Source organism: Vicugna pacos, chromosome 17 (assembly GCF_048564905.1).
Source record: "Vicugna pacos chromosome 17, VicPac4, whole genome shotgun sequence".
NCBI lineage: Eukaryota > Metazoa > Chordata > Mammalia > Artiodactyla > Camelidae > Vicugna > Vicugna pacos.
In genome coordinates, this window is record NC_133003.1 from 45,914,728 (window position 1) to 45,937,433 (window position 22,706).

At 45.5% G+C, this 22,706-nt stretch overlaps 1 long non-coding RNA gene across 1 annotated transcript; it reads left to right on the forward strand.

Annotated features, from left to right (window-relative positions):
• The first annotated feature begins 4,825 nt into the window (after positions 1-4,825).
• LOC140686607 (uncharacterized) lies at positions 4,826-21,097 on the forward strand. The gene is made up of 3 exons (XR_012060445.1): positions 4,826-4,931; positions 5,035-5,180; positions 19,289-21,097. It is a non-coding gene; the product is annotated as an uncharacterized lncRNA (long non-coding RNA).
• Positions 21,098-22,706: the final 1,609 nt, after the last annotated feature.

The window sequence follows — 22,706 nt, forward strand, 5'->3', positions numbered from 1 at the left end:
TGCCCCGTCCATTTTCCCAGGGTCTCTTCAGGTCGGCGTATTTAAAGAAAGAAAGACTTGAACTTGTCACTCAGCTCTCACTTTGCATTAATCATAACAGGACTCCGTGTGGGGAAACAGCTTAGTTCTAGGAACTGGTAATAGAAGCTGGGGTTTGTCACCCTCGTGGGTGCATCTCAAATTTCATTTGGGTGCTTGTCTGGGGCCCATGTGATGGCGCACCCTTGACCCAGGGGGAACTGGGCAATTGGGCAAAGGCCACCTCAGCTGACAGATGCCCGAGTCACACACACACAGCTGCCTCTGTGACCAGACCCTGCACAGAGGCCAAAGAGTAGACAAGAATCTTGAGAGGAATGGCCTCGCCCTTCCTTCGAGACAATATTTCTAAATTGGGAGTCATAACATGACAGTCATAACCATAGCAGCTAACATGCCTTGAGCGTTTAGCTACGATTCTCATTGGTGGTGTTGCTACTGTTACTCCATCAATTAGCTGATTAACAACAAAGTACCTTATAAGTCACAATTGTCTTTGCAACAGAGTGCAGCACTTCAGAGGCCAGGCTGTGGGGGCAAAGAGACCTGGTTGTGACACTCCGGTCACCTCTTTCTGGTCACGTGAGTCTGGGAGGTCACTTCAACTTTCTAGGCCTCAGTTTTCCTCATCTGTAAAATGGAGATGCTAATAGTAGGTGTTCCGAGCGGTTGGGAGGATTAAATAGGATCATGGATGTAAAACACTTAATGGTACTTGTTAGATCAGAATGAGGGTTCAGTGAATGGAGGAGGTAATTAGCGATTAGAGGTAAAATACTGGGAAATTTTCATTTCTGTGAGTTCAGAACGAGCTGGCCTTCTAGGGCCAACTGTGCTCTGCCTGGACTGCAAGCACCTACCAGGGCCTGCAATTTCCATTAGTGACACCACAGAAAGAAAAACAAATGAAGTGATCTCTGGACACACACTGTGATTTCTTGCCCAGGTGCTCAGGTGTCTCGCTTGGAAGATTTCAGCTTGGCGGACATTTGCACGGTGGTGGTGGGACGGAGGAAGTCACAGGAAAGAATCTATTTTTCCACTTTCATTTCTGCCTGGGATTTAGTACTGAACATATTTTCTCACCGGTGAGATCAAAGGGATGGTACACCTGGTACCACTCTCGGCATCCCGCTGAACAGCAGGGAGGCGGGGTGCAGAAATCAAAGTATTTGCTCCCACAGTCATTTATGTTTGAGAGGAGAGGATGCATTCATCTTTGCTGTGAGCTTGGCCTTGAAACAGTGAGAAATTACTGCAAAATGAATATTCGATCAGAAATGTCTGAGGCCTGGTTTTCCTTAGAATTTGTCTAGGGATCTGATCATCTTTTAGGACAAACCCAGGGACCCCCGCTCTGAGTTGTGGGGCTCACGTCCTCTTTCCACCCACTCATTCCACTGACATCTACTGAGCACTAACCGGCCCCCAGGCACCAGGCTACATACAGCAGGATATGAGGCGATGGACCTGACATGGAATCTGCTCTCAGGAGCATCCCGCCCAGTGGGAGAGAGGGACACTAAGCCATAATTGTCATTGCAATAGATACTGAGAAGGAAAAGGATGGGACCAGGAAGGACAAGAATGGGTTAAAGGGGCCACTGCACGTAGTCTGGGGGTTCAGGGACAGCATCTCCCAGGAAGTGATGTTTGCACCGAAACCTGAAGGGTGGGCAGAAATTAACCAAGCAAAGAGTGACTGATGGGGAAGTGGGTGGGGAAGCTGAGCGTTTTCGAGAAACAAGGAAATGGCCAGTGTGTCTGGAGCTCAAAACGCAGAAGAGGAGAGTGACGCGATCGGGAGCCAGTGCAGGGTACAGAGCTGGGGTGGCCTATTTCCCTCTCACATGGGGAAGGGCTCATAGTTCTGATGTGCACAGTTCCTACAGGGAGGAGGCAGGCCTGCCCGACCTGGCGGGGCTCACAGATCTACAGGCCCCTAAGCGCTGATCCCAGGGCTGGCCTTACTCAAGAGATTTCGGGAGCCTCGGTTCACTGCCCCGGGTGGTCTGGTTTCCTCTGCCTGTCCTGCCTGTGATCAGGTGTCCCAGCAAAGACCCCAGTCCCCACTTCCCACCCCAGCCCCTGTATCTGGATCTGTCAGAACAGGGAGAAAGGTGGCCCCCACACTGCCTTTCAAGTCGGCTCATCAGCTGGGACCGCACTGTGGCTCCTCCAGGCCGAGTGCTCCAGGTACAGAGGGGACAGAACTAGACAGAGACCTGCTCTAGGAGAGCTCACAGACCACCAGGCCGCCTGCTACGCATATCACCTCTGACCCCTCTTGTTCCTAGAACAACTCCATGCTGGGAGGCCTGCCGTTAGGGCCCCTTTGATGCATGAGGAGACCGGGGCCAAGAGAAGTTAAGCAACTGGCCCAAAGGCACACTTCTCAGCAGTGGCAAGGCTGGGATTTGAGCCCGAGTTCTGAACCAATGCCCTCTGTTCCCTCCACTTGTCTCTCTCTTTCTCTGCGAGTTTCTGGAAGTGTCCCCAGACTGTGATTCCTCTGCAGTGGGGCCCTTGTCTTGTGGGTGGACTTGGGGGCGCTCTGGGCCTGTGCTTGGGGGTGCCTTCCTGTGCTCACGTGCCCCGTGGTGCACTGCAGGGCCTCGCCCTGTCATCTGCTGGCCGAGTTTCCTCCTGTCACCAGCCCCGTCTGCTCCTCGGAGCGGGTGGTCATGTCCTGCCTGAAGTGCAGCGTGTCACCCACAGAGACCAATCTGATCTCTCTAGAGTGATCATCAGTTCATCTCAGGCCCCTACACTTGCTTGCTGGTGACCGTCTAACTCTCAGCTGGGTGATCAGGGACAGAGTAGGTGCTGCAGTGACCAATGAGTGACCAAAAGACTCGAAGTTCTCCTAAGAGTTGTGGCTTCGAGGACATGTTTCTCAAAGGGGCTGGCACCATCCTTAGGGGGTGTTTCCTTGTGATAGTGCTTTTGGTTTTCACAAGGATCCTGTGGGGCAAAGCGCTGTGTCTCCTCAAAATTTCCTCTTACTATAGGTGAGAGCTTATTTTTCATTATCTGAGCATAGAACTTCTTTTTTTTTTTTGCATATACACACAGATACCAGCATGTTTTTAATAGTTACCAAGCTTCCCAGAAATGCTACTATTGTTTAAATGGAAGGAGGACTCTAGCACTGTACAAAGAGTTGTTTGCCAGTTTGCACAACGACATCATTAACATCAGTACCACGTTTGGTGTCTGAGTCACCAGGGCAACACAGCTGCATCACTCTTCACTTATAACTATTTCATGCACAGAGAGTCTCTGATGCCTATCTAGCCCTTATTTGGAAATAGCAAACATAAAGCAAAAAGGTTCCACAACATTCAGTTGAATATTGCCTAACTCCTCTGAAATCCAGATGTAGTCATTAAAAGTAAGTGCAAACATTTGACTACTCACTGTCTTCTTGAATCATCTGAGCACTTTCATACTGAAATCCACATTGTACTGTAAACTACAGCTTTTCTTTCTCTCTTATATAACAGATAATATGTAATAGAAAAGAACAAACCTGATTCATGTTAGATCTGTTCCTTTGACTTTAACCCTGTGCTCTGTTTCCTAGGCTTAATCTTGCTGGTTCTGCATCTTTTGTAAAAGAATGTTGCCTATAGCCTGAAATTTACAAGATAGCCTATTCTCAAGGCTCTAACATTTAAGGATAGTAACACTTTTCCAATCATATAAAGATAACAAGTTGCAGAATAGAAAATAACATTTGTTTTGTTGGAGGTTTACAGGGACACCATGATCTGACCCATGTGGATGGCTGCAAGAACAAAGAATTCCAAGAACAAAGATTTCCTACACCAAGAAGTTGACAACAACCAAGCATAACCTCTGCCCTTTTTAGTATAAAAGGAGCCTGAATTCTGACGGGGAAAATGGTTCTTCAGGACGTTAGTCTGCCATCTTCTCAGTCTGCCGGCTTTCCGAATAAAGTCACTATTCCTTGCCCCAACGCCTTGTCTCCAGATTTATCGGCCTGTCATGCAGCCAGCAGAATAAGTTTGGATTCGGTTATAAATAAATAAATCAGTTATTAGAAATTTTTTGTAGGTAGATTATACCAGCTGTGAATTTTAATTAAGGATAGTAAAGTCAATGTTACAAAAATATTTATTTTAAGAAAAAGGGATTGCAATGGAAATAAGAACTAGTTTCAAGAAAATAAGAATGACTTTTAAATTTTAGTGTCAGACTTTATATAGCAATTAATTGATAGTCTGATCCAAGCCTCCTTGACAACCAAGGACTTATTTTTATTGGCCATTTTTGCTCCAAAGACGTCCCTATGAATCAATGCGTGCGTATCATACCGAATTTAAATAATATAGCAGCGTGTACTAGAGCAGAAAACGAAACTCCCTCCTCTGGGTATCAATGAAAACATTTAAAAGATGATATGCCATGGGCACAGTCCAATAAGAGCGGATGGGGGCTATGACCTATGACCAGCTGGGGCAGGTAAGTCCCCACTGGTGCATTTCAGTTGAAAATTAGCTCTGCCGCTCCCATCCATTCCCTTGGGAATCCCACTTTCAGAAGCGTAGAGGCAGGTTTTGAAAGTTCTCCTCTCCCTACAAGTAAGCACTGTTAACAATTTAGCGAGTCTCCTCCCAGATTTCAATTACACCCGGCTCCCGGGATCCGCGGGGTCGGCGTCTGCGCGCTCAGCCAATCAGAGGGCGAAGTGCATCGCGCATGCGGAACCCGCGGGTACGGAAGCCTGGCGGATGGCTCGCCGCCATTTTACCCGGGGGAGCTGAGCTTCCGCGGTGTTTGCGCTCCGCGTGGGGTTCTGGAGTCTGTCCCCCGCGGAGCCCCAGGGACAACTGTATATCCGTGGAAGGTGTGCCTGTGGGAGGCAGGTACGTTCACAGAGAGTGAGAGGTTTTCATGTGTTTCTTCAGTTAACAAAATGAGATTGTCACAACACTGTTCTAAAACGCGCTCTTCTCCCCTCCCCCCAAGCACAGCGAATTTAGAACCACGTTGCGATCGAGTGTTTTCGGTAGGTAGCTTGGCCCTGAAGGAGATTCCAAAGCAAGAATGCCAGAGGTGTTCTGAAGAAAGGCAGACAGACCAGAGGATGATTTTAATGGAAAATATGCCTTCAGGTATATGAATTCTTGTGAATGCATTTTTTCCCTTCCCTTTGGAAACGTACTAGAGCTTTGGAGTTGGTAGCTTTGAATTCAAAATACAGTGGGAACAAAAGCTTATATTCTAGGGCCAACAAATAAGGAAACAGCATCGACCTCAATTACCATTGGGATAAATGTTCTGAAGGATAGAAATAATCAGGGAAGGCCTCTCTGAGGAGGTGACCCCTGAAAGGAGAGCAGAGATCATGCAGAGGCCCTGAGGTAAGAGAGTGCTGGATGTGCTTGACGAGCCACAGGAGGCAGGAGAGATTAGTGACCAACCAGGAAAGCCCTGGGGGTGAGATCAGTGGGTCAGTCAGGAGCCTGACCTTGGAGAGTCTTGTAGGTCTTCGTGAACTTCCTGAAAAGACTTTGGATTTTATTTTAAAGGAAGTGACTTGTTCTGATTTGGTTTTAAACAATCTCATTGGAGAATGAATTGGAGAAAGGGAAGGGTCAAAGCATGGAGACCAGTTAGGTGCCACTGTAGTTGTCCAGGCAAGAGAGGATGGCGGCTTGGATGAGGGAGATGCGGACAGGGAGAGGAGTGAGTGGATTCAAGGTCTCCTTCTGAGGTGGAACCGCTAGAATTTGCTGATGCAGTGATGTCATGTGTGTGTGCGTGTGTCTGCCTTTGTGCGTGCAAGCTAGGATTTGGACTTGAGGAACTTTGTGGATGGTGGTAGTATTTATAGAAATAAGGAAGATGGGGGAAGAACAAGTTTGGGAGGCAGAGAGGTCAGGGAAGTGAGAGTTCCTTTTTGGTCAAAGTCATTTTGAAATGTCTTTTTGACACCCATGTGAGATACCAAGTAAGCAGCTAGATCAATACATTAAGAGTTTTAGGGATGGGTCTGTCTGGAGGGGTAAATTTTGGAGTAATCTACACTGAGATATGTTTAAAACCAAGGGAACTGGTATTTTGCAGTTTTTTAAACGTCTTTGTTGCAAAGTTTCTGAGTGGTAAGAAAAAGAACTTGAAGTGAGGGAGAAGGGTAGGAAAAGAGAGGGAGAGAGGAAGAAGAGTTCCAATTTTATCTATAGCCTGTGTCTTAAGACAAAACAAGTGTTTGGCTTTTGCAAGTACCTCTTCTAGCAAGGCCTTGAGACATGGGACACGCACGCCACCTCCTGGTCATTTCTTGGCATTTTCCAACATGCCCTTCAGGGCAGAAAGAGGTTTTCAGTTCATGGATAAACTGCCATGGAAATACCAAAGAAGTCAGGATCAGAGTGGCTGTCCTCCGTAGCTAACAGGCTCTCCTGGGGAGATCCCAGATGCCATGGGGGTGGTGGAATCGTGGGAATAAGCTGAGTGGGGAGCAGATATAGCTGGAGATGAATCTCACCTTTGCTTTAGCAAATACAAGTCTCTGTCTCTGTGTCTCTCTTTTTTTAAACACCTTTGTTACGGTATGATTCCTGTAGAGTGAACGACATACATTTCAGACGCACAGCTTGATGAATTTTGTTAGCTGTGTACACCAGTGAAACCACTGCCACAATCAAGTTAGGAAACATTTCCATCCCTCCCCAAGTGGTACAAATTCCAAATTCCCAATTTATCCCTTCTCACCCCTCCCCTTACCCGCTGGTAACCCTCTTGCTTCTAGTCTCTAGAACAGCATGTCCAGCCAAACTTTCTATGATGTTGGAGATGTTCTGTATCTGTGCTGTTCTGTGTGATGGCCACTAGCCACCCTTGGCTGTTGAGCACTGGAAATGTGGCTGGTGTAACCAACACTTATATTTCAGTTACTTTAAGTTTATATAGCCACTGTAGCTAGTGACTACCGTATTGAACAATACAGTTTTAAAGACTCAGTTTCTTCTGTACGATGGGGATGATGACACCTGTCTGTGAGGTTTTACGCAAGCTAAATGAGATGATTCTGGAGAACCTGTAGCACGATGCAGGGCTTATCACCGGCAGCTATCATGTGTGTTTGGATGTTCACCCAGTGGAATCAGTAGTCGAACATTCCACCTGCACACCCATCGTGAAATTCCTCATTAATCTCCTGCTGTGAATTCCAAAGGAAAAGCAGGGAATACTCATTAGCACCACAGGTCTATCTCTCTTAAAAAAAATTTTCTGTTTGGAATGAATCAGTCAATGTGGTGTTTTGTATTTTCTTCGCCTCCATTTCTGAGATGGGAGACTTATCAGCTTGTGGTAAGAAAGTCATCCCAGTCAATGAATAATCAAAAGCAAAGCCAAGCAGATGATAAATCTTGGCCTCCATCCCGTGAAGCCACCCACTAAGCAACATTGAATAAATCTGTTCAGGCTTAGCATATTTTTTCAGGGTAATTGGTTGCAGTTTTCTCAGACTCTTCAGTTGGTTAACCTTATTTTGGGTTGGTTCCAAGCTAATGAAACAGAGTGAAGTAAGTTCTGATTTGGGTTTAAGTTTCAGTGGGGGAACGATAATATTGAACTTGACAATGCCAGGAGCACAAAGAAATGCTTGTTCATGTGTCTCTGTCCTGAATGCGGGCAGCATCTGGGTTTCTGTTATTTTCCCAGAAGGCCCCCTTCTCCTTGGAGAGGGCTACAGGTGACTGAGCGGGAACATCACAAAACACCATGCAATTAAACTAATTATGGCTCTGTGGATACATGATGTTAGCATTTTAAATCGTGGGCTTAGGAAGCTGAAGAGATAAACAAGAGGCACTCTCTAGACATGATTAACTGTGTGGGCTTAGAGTCCGGAGATCTGGGTTCAAATTCTAGCTTCTCCATCTGCCCTCTGTGTGACCTTGAGCAGGTACTTAAGATCTCAGGGCCTCTGTCTTCTTCTCAGTAAAATGGGCCTAATGTTACCCACCTCCACAGATGGTGGTGAGGAGAAATAGGACAATACCCGTGTGGCACCAGCGCAGGGCTGGGTATGTCGTAAATTTTTTAAAAAGTGCTGGCTAGTGTTTGGCACCTCTTCTTCAGTGTGACACACTAAGCAACACTTCTGAGAGAAAAACCCCATGATACAGTTTTTTACGTCCCCCGTTTTTAATGGGTTGCTTTTTTCACCCCCAAGTTTCTATGTTTGAAGTCCTAACCCCCTAGTACTTCAGAATCTGGCTCTATTTGGACATAGGGTCTTTAAAGAGGCAATTAACGTAAAGTCAGGTCATTACAATGGGCCCTAATCCAATATGGCCTCTGTCCTAAAATGAAGAAATTTGGACACACATGCACCCAGGAAAGACCATGTGAAGACGGAGGGAGAAGATAGCTGCCCAGTCCAAGGAGAGAGGCCTCGGAGGAAACCAGCTCTGTGGATGCACGGACTTGCTGCCTCCCGAACTGTGAGAAAATACACTTCTGAGTTTAAGCCACCCGGTCTGTGGTGCTTAGTTACAGCAGGCCTCACAAAGCAGCGCCTCCCTCTGCCTGGTACCCAGCTCTTCATTTTTTTTTTTTTTTTTATTTTTCAGCAAGTGTTTTTATGCCCACTGGGTTCCAGGCTCTGAAGATACAGAGAGGAATGACATAGTCGCAGCCCTCATGGAAAGTGTGTTCTAGTCCAGCACACAAATGAGATAATTCCTATCAACAGTGCAAAGACCCCAGGGAAGAAGTGAGCTTGGAGGGCTGAGAGACGAGCGCGGGGACCTGCACTGATGGCGTGGGTTCATGAGGGAGGAAGGGTACTAGGTAGTGTTAGGGAGAGAGGCGGGGTGTGTCCAGCTCATCAGCTGCAAGTTTTTATGTGTGTTTGATTCATGAAAAGCCAGCACTCGAAGTCAGTCCCATTGAGTCCCTGGCCACCGCTGTCCTCATAAATGCCGCTTCTGGTTGATCCTTGTTGAGTGTGGTGGGCCCTGTGATGCACTGCTCAGATCCTCCTTCAGGAAAGAAGGACGGCCCCTAGGAGTTGGGCATGTGCTGGAAGACGGCCACCTGTTTTCCGCCCCCGTGGGAGGGGGTTGCTTTAACTGAAGACAACTGCCTTACCCGGTGGTGCTTCGTTCCAAGGTCATGTTTCCTTCCAGAGGCAAAGCATGCACAGTGACCGGGAGATGTGGGCGTTTAGAGCTGACCCTCTTGCTGCAACTGGGGACAGTTCAGGAGGGCCAGTGCCACGTCAGAGCTGCGCCTGAGATTAGCCGAGACTGTTGCTGAGATTGCCTTGCAGGTCAGCTTCTTCCTCTGTCCAGTCCCGCTTCTGTCCCTCCCCTTTCACACATGTTGTCTCCAAGAGCTCAGAATCGCCTGCTGCTCATCTCCGTCTCAGAATCTGCCTCTCAGGAGCCCCTCCTGGGACACTGTCCTTATTGACAGTCAAGCGTGAATGAAGCAACAAATGCAGAAGATCTTCACGGCTTCCAAATCGGAGGACGGCTGTGCACTTGGCACCTGTGAAGCCATGAGAGATGCAATGTGATTTTTCAAGGAGGTCACGACTCCTCCAGGAGTGCTTGCCGTACTCCCACAGTCCCTTCTGCATGGTCCCTTGTGCATGGGCCGCTGCATGACTGCATCCTGGCTCCAGCTGCCCGGACCAGGCACAGGTGCCCGACTCAAAGACAGTCCTCTCTAGGTGGGCCAGCAGCCAATGAGATGGCGTCTGGCAGGCACTCTCTAACAGATGGCACCTGTCTACCTGCCCAGACGTTTCCGTGGTGTTTTCCCAGCCTGCGCGTTCCAGTGATGCTGGCTTCCTGCACCTTCTCCTTCCCTAAGACATCTCCTAGGCCGCTGCCTCTGCTTAGAACAAGAGGCATTCCCTCCTCCCAACACGGCTACTCCGCCTTCCTGGAGAGATGACTTATCCTTCTTAACCTCCTCAGAGTTGCTTCATTGAGGAGCCAGTTCCTCACCACTCCCTGACTGGATGCTTGCTGTAGTTTCCTTCACGTAACTTAGCTCAGAACCTGTGTCAGGACCTACGCCCGGGCGGCACACTCGGCTGCCAGCAGCTGGAGGGCAGGGTCCAGTTCTGTTCTGCCCACGCCTGTGCTCCCAGCTCCTGCTGTGGTGCCTGGAGCACGGCGGGGGTCGGGGGGCACCCCACACTGTTTGTTGAGTAACTAATAGGGATCTTCTTGTGGAAGGGTGATGGAAAGAGCCAAACCAGTTCCCTTTTCCTCAGAAGTTCCAATTAGAAAAATACACACAGAAAGTCAGAGTTGATGAGGAATTGGGTGGAGCAGTAGTTCTCAAAGTGTGGTCCAGGGAACCCCTGGAGGTCCCGGAAACTAGTTTCCAGTTAATTCTAAGATACTGTTTTGCTTTTTATCACTCTCATCCTCTCATGAGTATCTGGTGTACAAAAAGCTCCTTTTTATAGTTGCGGGTTCCATACTGTAAGGAACCTTTAAGGAACTACGACTTGTCACGTTTGGGGAAAGATCAAAAAAGAATATCCACAGTTCCCTGAAAAGTCTGTGAAAATCTCTCTGTCTTTTTTAATGATACGTATCTCAGTGAGGCCAGGTTTTCTTTGTATACTTTGACCAAAACAGTGTTTATCACTATAATGATGCAGAAATGTATGTGAGAATTCAGCTCTCTTCTTTTAAGCCAGATGTTGCAGGAGAACTGAAAAAATATAAAACAGTGGCACCCTTCTCACTGTGGTTATTTTTCATAAAAATATGTTTTATATGTTAACATGTAATGGGTTTGTCATTAGTTTTATTGAGCAACAATTTAAAAATTTCTCTTTCAATCCTCAGTACCTGCATTAAAATAAATGAGTAAATAAATAAACCTAATGACCTTCCCCTCAAAGCAAACAAACAAAACCAATAATAAATTTTTAAATTTCTCAATTTGAATTGCTACTATGATAAGTAATTCACACAAGCGAAAGCTCTTCTTTGGGGTCATCAGTAAACTTTTAAAGTGTGCAGAATTTCTGAGACCAAAGAGCTTGAGACCCCCAGGGGCCTAGTATTACTCAGAATTCTGAGTAACTCTGGTTGCAGCAGGCAGACTCCACTCCAGCAGGTGTAAGCCACCACCTATCTCTCTTCCTCTTTCCCTGCTAGTGTTGTCTTCATGCTCGGCAGGCTTTCCTCAAGGGCGGTGATCATGACCATCAGCAGCTCCAGATTTAAGTCCTATTTGCTTAGCAACCTCAGCACATCCTTCCTAGTAGTTCTAGGAAAATACACGGTGCAGACTACCTCCCATCTTGTTTTGGCCCCCAGCCAATCACCATGACTCTGCTTGCTCAGGTCTTGGTCTTCCTTTCTTCCTTCAGGTGGTGAGTCGTGTGCGGTCAGTCTTGAATGACCACGGGAACTGAGAAGGGCGGCTCATCAGAGGAAACTCAGAAAGCTTTTACCTTGAGGAAGAAAAAAAGGGTGTTCGATGGACAAACAGTATTTGTCATCTTGGGAAGATTTGAGTAGAAAGCTGAGAATATCAGAAAAGTTAAGTTCTCTCTAAGGAGAGTTAGAAATTAAGCAGACTTTAAATTCTTGAATAAATAGCCCAGGCCCTCTATTTTCTTTCAGATCTTTCCTCTTATGTCTGCCAACATCTGGAAGGAGCATTTTAGGAAAGAAGACAGTAGACAGAGGTGCAGGGAATAGGGAAGGTTGAGCTGGGTGTTGCGTGTCGGGACTGGATTGGTGGAGGGAGGTGATTCTGGCTTCCTGTTCCTGTCCCGGCCACGTGGCCGTGGTGTTGTGGGAAGTTTGCTGGGGCTGGTCCTCTTTGCACATGGGCATCTCCAGGTTGCTGGGGTCTCTCTCTCTGCTCACAGCACAATCTGCTTCACCTCTCATGCTCTGACCTCTAAACTCATCTATCATGAGTCCTGTTTCCTGCAGCCTGTGCTCCACATTAGGGGACACTGAGGAAGGATAGGTGACAGTAGAAGAGTTAGGCTGATACTGGAGTTTGGAAGGAAGACTTGGGGTTCAGAGTCCTTTAACATCCCTCAAAAAAAAAATGGTAAAATGTGTTGCCTGTTATTGCTCCAAAGGAGAAGGCAACCCAAGGAGAACTAACCCTCGGTGGAGATTACGCTTTCCCTCTGCTGTTTCATGGACAGGCCATCCTTGTGGACTTTCACACGTGAAAGAAAGAGTTGACCTGTTCCACGTGGACCCAGGCCAGGAGAGAGGACCAGGGATGGGAAATAGAGGCAGATGGGTTCTGTCTCAGCATACAGGAAAAAGTTCAGTCGTGTCATCCAGTGCTGGAATGGGCTGCTTCAGGTGTGTTTTGGGGAAACGGGACACTTATGCACTCAGGCCCGACCTCATTTTTTTTAAGGTCTTCGGTTTTGGAAGTGCTGAAAACTGGAGTACCAGGTAGGCACAAGATAAATCATCCTTTCTTCTGAAGGGTTCCTTCTCTTTCCTTCTCTCCCTTCCTTCCTGCCCTGTCTCCCTCCTTTCTTGCTTGCTTTCATGGGTGTCCATGATTTATCTGGGTGTAAAGACAAGAATCTGGAAAATGTACTGTGTATGAAATTTTCTTGGTTCTTCCTCATGTGGTAGAAACCCTTCCCTCACCTGTTCGAATCCAAATACTTGAATGTAGCAGCAGCAAGACAAAAACGTGACTGAAAGAAAACCAGCTGGAGAGGGTAGCCGGAGCCGGCGGCATCTCTCGGCGTGGATGCCTGAGATGCTGGGCGGGCGCTTGTTTCTGCTCCAGCTTTTCTGTCCTCCTGTCTCTTCAGGGAGGCGTCTGAAGTCGCTGGTGGGTCCAGTTTCGTGAAGGCTCTTCAGTAGCTCAGCTGGAGGGATCTTGGAAGTGGGTGCAGGACAGGGTCTGAGTTCTCACTCTCCCCATCACTGCCCCAGTGGCGGCAGGAACCAGGCTGTTCTCATCTTCCTTTGGAGCAGTTATGGGCCAAACATCTACTTTTGTTGTTCCAACCCTCAGCATCTGGGCAAAGGAAGGAAAGGGAGCATCTTCTTTCAGACCCCTGATGCCAAAGGAGGACCGCCCCGGGGCAGTGGGTGACAGAGAGGTCAGCAGGAAGTCTGCCCAGGGCTCTGGACTCTGCTCAGAGGATGGAGGAGAGAGGATCCTATGGCCCAGAGTGGAGCCGGAGGAGCAGGTACAGGAATCAAGGGCAGAAAACTGCTGATTCTCTTGGGGAGTGTGGGTGTCTGGCTACCTGCCCTGAGCCGTGTTCTCCTCCGTCTCACTCCTGTGCTCCCGGCAGCGTCCCTCCTACGCCTCCTGGTGCTGGGGCTTCCTTTTCTCACTGTCACCTGAGACCATCTCTGGGGTTTCCTTAGAGACCATGGGAGAGGATCTGTTTCCTGAGGCCCAGTCAGAGAATTGACCCTCCATCCACATGTCTCACATGACCTCACCCGTGTATCTTGGAAACAACAGCTCCCATCTCTCCACTGAAGGACCCTGGGTGTTTGCAAGATGTGTTAGTGCCCAGATTTTTGTTTGTTTGTTTTATTCTCATTTTTTATTGAAGTGTAGTTGATTTACAATGTTAGTTTCAGGTATATAGCAAAGCGATTCAGTTATACATATACATACACACATAAATAAATTTTTAGTTTCTTTTCCATTATGGCTAATTACAAGAAATTGAATATAGTTCCCTGTGCTATACTGTAGGTCCTTGTTGTTTATCTGTTTTGTATATAGTAATGTGTATCTGTTAATCCCAAACTCCTAATTTAGCCCTCCCCTCCTCTTCCCCCAACCACCCCTAGTAACCACAGTTTGTTCTCTGTGTCCATGAGTCTATTTCTGGTTTATAAAGAAAATTTGCATTTTTTTTAGATTCCACATATAAGTGATGTCATATGATATTTGTCTTTCTCTGACTTACTTCACTTAATATGGTAATCTCTAGGTCCATCCATGTTGCTGCAAATGGCATTATTTCATTCTTTTTTATGGCAGAGTAATATTCCACTGTCTGTATATACCACATCTTCTTTATCCATTCATCTGTTGATGAACATTTAGATTGTTTACATGTCTTGGCTATTGTAAATAGTGCTGCTGTGAACATTGGGGTGCATGTGTCTTTTTGAATTAGAGTTCCCTCTGGATATATGCCCAGGAGTGGGATGGCTGGATCATATGGTGACTCTGTTTTTAGTTTTTTAAGGAACCTCCATACTGTCCTTCATAGTGGTTAGTGCCTAGATATTTTGATGCTTATTATTTCTGGGTTCCTGGTGCCCAAGTCACCTTGGACCTATGTTTCTAATTCCACCACCTCATTTTTCTAAGGTCCTGGTATCTAATAAAGGAAGCTGCCTATATACCTAAGTTCCTTTGGCCCCCTGGAAAGTGACCATACAACAAAATCCTGCATGTTGATCTCTTTAATACTTTCACCAGCATAGATTGGATGATCACCTACTGTAGGATAATGCCACTAAGAACAAAAGCCTTCATATCTTGAATATTAGTGCCTTACAAGATGAGTTCCTTTACTTCTGTCAACAATTTTATGGCATAAGTAATATTATGGCCATTTTACAGATGAAGAAACCAAGGTTCAGAGAAGTTAATTAGCTTAACCAAGAACACACAGCTGGCTCAGTATTAAAAATGAAATTCAAGCCCTAGTCTGCCTGACACCAGTGACCATAACCTTAGTCATCATATAAAGTGCTTCTGGTTTCTCCTGCTAATATCCCAATGAGAGGTTGTAAAGAGAATGAAGACAAGAGATTGAGAGAGGGTGATGGAAGTTGGCATCTGTATTAATTAAGGAGATGCTAGTGATTTAATGATTAAACCCCCAATTTCAGTGGCTTAATGCAATAACAGTGTATGACTCACATAACCATCTGATGAAGATACTCCTGGTGGCTTTCATCCATGTGGTGATTCAGGGACCCAGGCTTATCATATCTCATGGTTCTTCCATCTGTCAGAGTCTCCGAGACCTCTGGCTCCGGGAGGGAGGGGAGAGAGAAGGAATGACACACTCTCTTCTTAACTACTTTGACCAGGAGTGATACCTGTCACGTTTGCTCACTTTCTGTTAGCCAATACTAGTCACATGCCTTCTGCACAAATCAAAGGGCATTGGGAAAAGTACTGCCTCCCTGGGCAGCCGTGTTTCAGCGTCAACTCTGCACCTTGGGAGAGGGAGTGTGAAATGTTTGGTAAAAAGTTAGTTGTTTATGCCCCAGCCTCAGTGACCTTCTGTCCCATAGGTTCCATGGTTTCGTGATTTATTTTGTCTGGAATACATGGGTATTTGATGAAGGTGAAGGTCTTTTCATAGGGTGGTATTCATCTGAGAAATGATCAAGACAGAAAATGTCTGGGGTAGCTGTACTCTGTGGCCTGATGTTCTCAGCAACTGAAAAATGAGAGGGTCTGGATGCTTTTTCTGTAATCCAGTCAGTGTGATCCATTTTCAGATTCCAGCAGGAGGGCAAAATGCACTCCAGAGACAGCAGCCTCGTGTAGGCTCTGTGAGTCACTGCAGAGAGAGGTACCCAAAGACTTGGTTTTTACATAATGTTTAGAAATAAGCATCTGAGAAGTGTGGAAACATGCCGTCCTGATTTACTCAGCCCCATCGTTAAGCGCTGGCATTATCACCATCTGCCGAATGTGGAAGTTGTTTAAAAATGAGTCACCTGGCACCAAAAATCATTTCTGCACAGAACTTCCCCACCATCTCCTGATATCAACAGAAAGTCTCTGCTGCTTTTAAGTTCCAAGAAGGCTGAGGGAGCATGAGTCCTCCCAAGTGGCATTTGGTTGTTTATCCTCCAGTGCAAAGGCATCAATTTCCTTGAACCTTGTTGGCATACTTGCTTTGCAAGGATACTGAGTTATGTTGCATGGGCAAATGCAGTGTTATTTCTGAGTTCACATGAGTACTGGCTGAATTAGACTCCTTTGCATCTCTTTTCCATCTCATACTCAGTATTTCTTTGATGGAGACAACTTAACTGATGAGAGACATTTGTCACACTTATCCAAAAATAAGCCAAACCTTGCCAAAGTCCCTTTATCCACTTTGGGGTGACTTCTTTTCTAGTTGAGCCCATGTCCCTTTCATATCCTGTAACTGAAACACTGAAATACAAGGTTGACTACTATTAATACACCTTATATTAGATGGTAGGGCAGTGGAAGAGGGGGATAACTGGTCTGTGTATAAGCAGATACAATCATGTCAAATAAGGAAGAATGCTCACAACTATTGCAGTCCTGCGACTGGTCATGTGGTTCTAGCTGATATTTATAAATGCCTCTTTCCACTGCCACTCCATGTTCCGTTTGCCCTCAGCCAGCACAAGGGTCAGGGCTCCCTGCCAGAGCCCACAGCTTCCTTCCTAACCCCCTTACTGTGTAGCCCAAAAAGCTGCCAGTTATGTGCGGGGCCCAGAACAGAAGAAGATGGTGCCCCAGGGTCCGGCTGTTGACCGACTGTGCTTGAAGTGCCTGCAGCAGAGAGATGCTGTTTAGAGCCACGGGTAGGCCCGCTGCAGGTGCGGCATGGCAGAGAACCTCAGGACTTGGAGGCAAAGCAGTGCCATCCTCTGCAGATGGCTATTCTCCTTTTAAGAAGCCCACCAAGTTCCCAGGCGACCTGGGGTGACTGTAGGAACTGGGCTGGTCTGCCGTTTGTCAGGTGTGAAATAGCAGAACACGTGTCTACCTTTAAGAGCTCAGTCGATTTTTTTTTAGCCAATTTTTTTAAAATTAAAGTGTAGTCAGTTACAAGGTGTCAATTTCTTGTGTACAGAATAATATCCCAGTGAGCTCAGCCTATTTGATCACAAGGATTTCTAGAGAAGTTATTAGGCGACCTGAGTGACAACCCTCACCGGTGCTGCCAGCCAGCTGGGTGACTTGCACGTCTGCCTTCCTCATCTGTAAAGTAAGGGTACCACAGTCGCTGAGAAAGGACGAAGCAAATCCGAATGGAGCGGGTTCAATCCACTGGGTCTGTAGAGCGGTGGCTTTGCTCCATCGAGGTTTTTACAGAAGGGTTTTTCTAGGATTGAATCAGCTTGCTAAGCCCAATGATGTCAGATCCTCTCTTGCATAACTTGTCACCTTTAATTTTCTAATATGCATGTGGTGGGCAGTTGCGGAGGGACATTGTGAGAAGAGCATATGTATTGTTTCCCAAATTTATCATGTATATATATTTTTACATGTAATATAAATATAAAAACTGGTAAAAAAAAAAAGCCACCCCAATTTATTGCAGACACCTATTAATATCACTAGGAGCCAGGCTTCCGTGGAAGATGGGGTGGGAAGTTCTGGGAGTCTTCTCTAAAAATGATAAACAGCTGTTAAAATTGGTAAGTCTAAGGTCTGGATTTATACAGGAGAATTTTTATAGAAAATAGATTTAGGGTAAAAAAAGCCGAAGATGAAATTACATGTGCATACTGATGACAGGGGAAATTATATCCAAGTAGTTTGGAGGCGGGAGAAAAGAGCTAGGTCGTGTTTGAGGAGTATGGGACTGGTTTTCTATCTATTGGGGTCAAGGACAGTCAATTTAATAAGTTAAGCTGTCAAGTGCTAGACTTGGATGGGTGTTTTTAAACAGTGCCCCAGGTGGCCAAGGGTAGGGCCAGTGTTAGGGGGGGAAACAGCAGAGCTCTGAGGCTCCAACCCTCTGCTTTAACGCAGGCATCTCCGGTTTTATCTGAAAGTAGAGACACAGGCTGTGGTGTCAGGAATCCTGAGTTGGAATCGCACCTCTCATGGCCACTGGCAATATGACCTTCGTCATCTCTCTGACCCCCGGTATCTTCCTCTGTCGGTTGGAGAAAAGGAAAAAACCTCCCCCGTGAAATTGTAGTCAGAATGAAATGAGATTATCCCTGTGAAGTGCAAAGCACAGTAGCAGGTCCTGTGAACTATTAAAATTCTTTCACGTAATGGGTTTCCATGTGAATGTGTGACCAAGAGGCATCCCAACTAAAGGGGCTCGAAAACACAGGACTAGATGGTTCTTAAGGTCTTTTTCACTGTTAAGATCTTGTGATCCTACAGTATGACAGGTCTGCCCTGTGACAGCAAATGTCCCTCTTCCTGCTCCTCAGTTGTCACTTCTGGTCAAAAAGGGGGAGGGGAGCATTTGGTGTATAGTTCCTCAATCTTTGCTTTTTGTGAATTTCATTGGGTTCCTCTTCTAAATACCAGGACTGGCAGATAAGTCCAAAGGCCCGCAGTTCATCTTTATTCAGAGGCACACTGAGCACTTGATTAACTGACAGGGAGAACAGGTTCACTGGCTTGTGTTTTCAAGGTAAAAACTGTCCACTTAAAAAATGAAATTTACTCTCAAATGTAAACATACTAGGAAATATCTAAAAATGGGCACAATATACGTGTAGGGATGTGCTTCCTGGAGGTGTACTCATAAAGTGAACTCAGGTTTTAATGGTGAACAGACTGGGGGTTGACTGATGGTGAACTGGGGATGCTTGTTGGGCGGGTGGTCCTCCCTTTGCCCCCACGTCTCTCCTTCTCCCTTCTAGAACCTGCTCTGCACCCTGGGAGGCTGATCCCTTCGGACTGCATTTGTCACTCGAGTCCCCTTGCCCTCTGGCTTCTGATTGGTCGATAGGGAGGCAGCCCCTGGAGAAAGGTGTGGATATCTATTCCTCTTGTTTCTCCATGGCTTGACCTGATTTTGGTGGTAGCTGCATCCCTCTGTGACTTCAGCCTGCCTCAGACAGCCCCTCTCCATGGTGCTAACCCCAGCCGGGCTCTGGTAACGTCTTCAGGCCTGCAGGTAGTGATGGCTTCTCAAGTCACTAGTCCCTGAGGGCTTCTGCATCCCCAATACTTCCCTGAGCTCTGACCTCCTCTGTAAGTAGTTACTCAGAGCCTGTTTAAAAATCCCAGCCGGTGATTCCAACTATATGGCCTTCTGGAAAGGGCAAAACTATGGCGACAGTAAAAAGACCAGTGATGGCCAGGGCTTGGGGAGCAGGAGGACTTTTAGGGCAGTGGGAATACCATGTATGGTATTATAGTAGTGGGTATGTGTCCTTATACATTTGTAAGTGAATCTATTGATGTGTTTATTTAATATTTTAACAAGTTAAAATGTATCCAATTTTACCCTTTATGTTTCATTTCCCAAATATTTACAAATGATCCTTCTCTATTTTCTTTTTAGGCAGTAAAGAATTATTTAAGGTTAACTGGACATCTAAAGAACTTTGGTACATGACTGACATGAGCAAAATAGTCTAATTTTTAAGATTCGTAATGGCTCCAGTGTGCTGTTGATGGGGTCAGACTCAGGCAAGACAGACTCAATTCATTTTCCTGTGGAAACCACAGAGATAAATGATTAATTCAATAACAGGGGAAAGTTTGACTGTTTCACATTGCTGAGAAGACATTCTACGCTTTACTTCTCTGTGGCAACCTAAAATGATTTTTAAATATCTGTCATCGATTTTAAACAACGAAAGCTCCTGCCAAGTGAAAACCTGCCTGCCTATTCCAGTGTGATGATAACATATGCAGTGGATGGCTGGGGCCTGGGGTTGGGGGATCAGTGTCAGTGTGAGGGGTGACATTGCCAGGCCCTTCTGGATGGGATTCTGATGGAACAAGGGCCCTTGGATGGCGGCACGCACTGACCACTTGCTCAGTGCGCAACCTGAACCACCTCCCCATCTGGGAAGCAGAAACAATGAAAGGACTGAGCTGAAACCTGAAATGACTGAGAAAACCAGGAAGTGAGATTTTGCTTTCTGCCACATGGTAGAACAAGGGTTCAACTGAGATCAAGTGGATTAACAAAGAAAGGTCCACTTGCGGCATGTGGGCTGCTGTGGCTGTGAGAATTTACACTCACTATATTGCGAGAGTTTTTGGGAATGATTATAGCACAAGCTGAAACTTGCTGAACTCCACTGAGAGCCAGGCCCTCAGCTAACGGCCTTCCGTAGGGATTTCATCTAATCCTCCCTACAACCCTGGCTGGGAAGTGCTGTGCCTCACATTGTATACAACAGGGAAACACTGATGGGCTCACAGGGGTGAACTCACCGAAGCAGAGAGACGGGCCCAAGTTCATGAAGCTGGGAAATCAGGAGCCGGTTTCAAATCCAAGACCTCCTGATGTAGAGGCCTTTGGCCCAACCTCTTAGCCGTGCTGTCCCCTAAATCCGTCACGTTTAATGCATCTTGCCTTCTACTGTAGTTAGTTCCAACATGCTGTACTTTTTCAACCAGATCGCAATATTGTTTAAGGCAGGAGCTTGTCAGATTTATCCTTTTACACTTCTTACTGAGGTATAGCTCACTGCTACAAACACAAATAGTCAAGTGTGTGGAATCACCCAAATCAAGATTAAAAAAAAAAAGATATTTAGAACATTCTAGCATGAAAGAATTTCCCCCTGAGCTCCATCCCAGTCAAAATAGTGCCGAAGATAACCACTATTCTTACTGCTGTAAAATAGGTTTTTGCCTGTTCTTGAATGTCATAGAAATGGAATCATACTAATGTATTAACATTTTATTTCCTTACATGACTTAGTGCATAGTTATTTGGGTTTGGTTAATGTGCTCAGGAAATGTTGAATAAAAGTTTAAGGAATGCATCAAAGGCCCTTACCCTTAGTGGTTTACATAAATCTGCTTAAATATAAATCTGTATTTAAATCTGTGAATATATAATATATATTAGTAATATATTGCATTATTGTTATATATTACTAATATATAATATACCTGTATATACGTATAGATGTGTGTATAGGTGTGTACATATGCATACATGAAAAGCTATACCGTCGTTCAACTCTTTAATAGCACTCACTACACTGTATTTTATGAGTCTGTTTAATTGCCTTCCCTGGCAGTAGTGAGGCCCTCGGGAGCACAATCGTTGTTTTATTCACATGGCACATATTAATGTTCAGTGAATGTTTGTAGAATCAGTGAATAAACCCTTCACTGTTTCCGTGTTCTTATTGTCCATTCTTATACCTTCTTTTATGAAGCGTTGCTTTTGTCTTTTTAAATTGGGTCAGTAATCGCCTATTATTGAATTGGAGGAATTCTTTGCATATCCTAGGTGGAAGTCCTTTGTCAGGTAGATGTTTTGCAGGCATTTTCTCCCAGCCTGTAGCTTGCTTATGTATCTTCTTCTTCTTCTTTCTTTTTTTTTTTTCATGTTCGTTGTTTTCTTTTAACATTTATTTATTGAGTTATAGTCACTTTACAGTGTTGTGGCTTATATATTTTCTTGATTGTGTCCTGTTGAGCAGAAGTTTGAAATGCTCAGGAAAGCCAAATTACCAAATTTTCTTCTGTGATTTTGCTTTCTGTGACATAAGAAACTTTTGCCTACCCTCAAGTTCTGAAGACATCCTTCTATATTTTCCTCTAAAAGCTTTATGATTTTAGCTTTCATTTACCAAAGATAATGTTAAAGATACATGGACAGATACTTTTAAAATTTAGTTGTAATGCTTTTTTGAAAAAAGCTTATGGTTTTCAACTTATGACAACTTATACTAGTGTTCCACTTGTAGAATCAACATACATGTTTCTTTTTCAAATAAACTTATTAAAATCAAAAAAAGTGAGAATGAAAGTCTTAACAGGACGCATGGTAGTTGACAAAAATCATGGAGAATGATACTTGAACGAATGAAATTTGCAAAATATTGAGCTACTATGTGAATGAAAAAGCTTTAGCTTTTGTTGTGTCCAGGTAACTATCAGTTTACTTATTTGTTGATAGCTGAAAATAACTTCTCTATTGATCTTAGCATCAAGATTTGGCATGATTCCCTGTATAATTATTTTTGGCTCAGACCTAGTCCAGGCTAAGGCTGTTGCCAAGGGCTAACAACTTCCAGTTATCCAGAATGCTGGGGAAAAAGCAGAAGCAGAGGTCCTGCAAAACCGGTGACACCATGTTTTAGAATTAACATTGGATGCCAGCAGCCTTCATTTGGAGCATATTATTTATTCTGAATAAAATTAATGAAGAAATTTCCAGGACAGTCCATCTTTCTGCTTTTTTAAAAGCAGGGTTAGGATAGAGGAATGTTGCATGTGTTTGAGTTTAAGTTTAATAACTCAAGTTTTAAAAAATCTTTTCTTTGCCAGGGTATGAAAAAATAAGAGAAAATCAGAGCACAGAATGTTTTTAGAGTGGTGACTACTCTGTAAGATGCTGTCATGATAGATGCTTATCCTTGTACATTTGTCCCGATGTACGAGGTGGCTGGTGGCTTCAGAGCTGTGTCCCAAACGGCTTGCTAACACCACTGGAATTGAGAGATCTCTCCCATCCAAGCCTTGTTGTGGATGGGTGCCAGGTTTTCCCACGAGGACAGAGCCTGCTGGGCAGCCTACTACCCAGTGAAGAGCAGGCCCCAGTTCACCGTCTTTTCAGGCTGGCAGATCCCAAGAAAACAGATCCCAGCAGGGCCTGATCTACCCTCCTCATTCCTTCTGCCAAAGCCACCAACTAGGGAAGTCACTCCTTCTGTGGGGTGGGGAAGGAGGGGGACAGAGAGGCTGGAGTGTCACCCAGGTGGAGTGGTACTTACTGGTTGCCATTG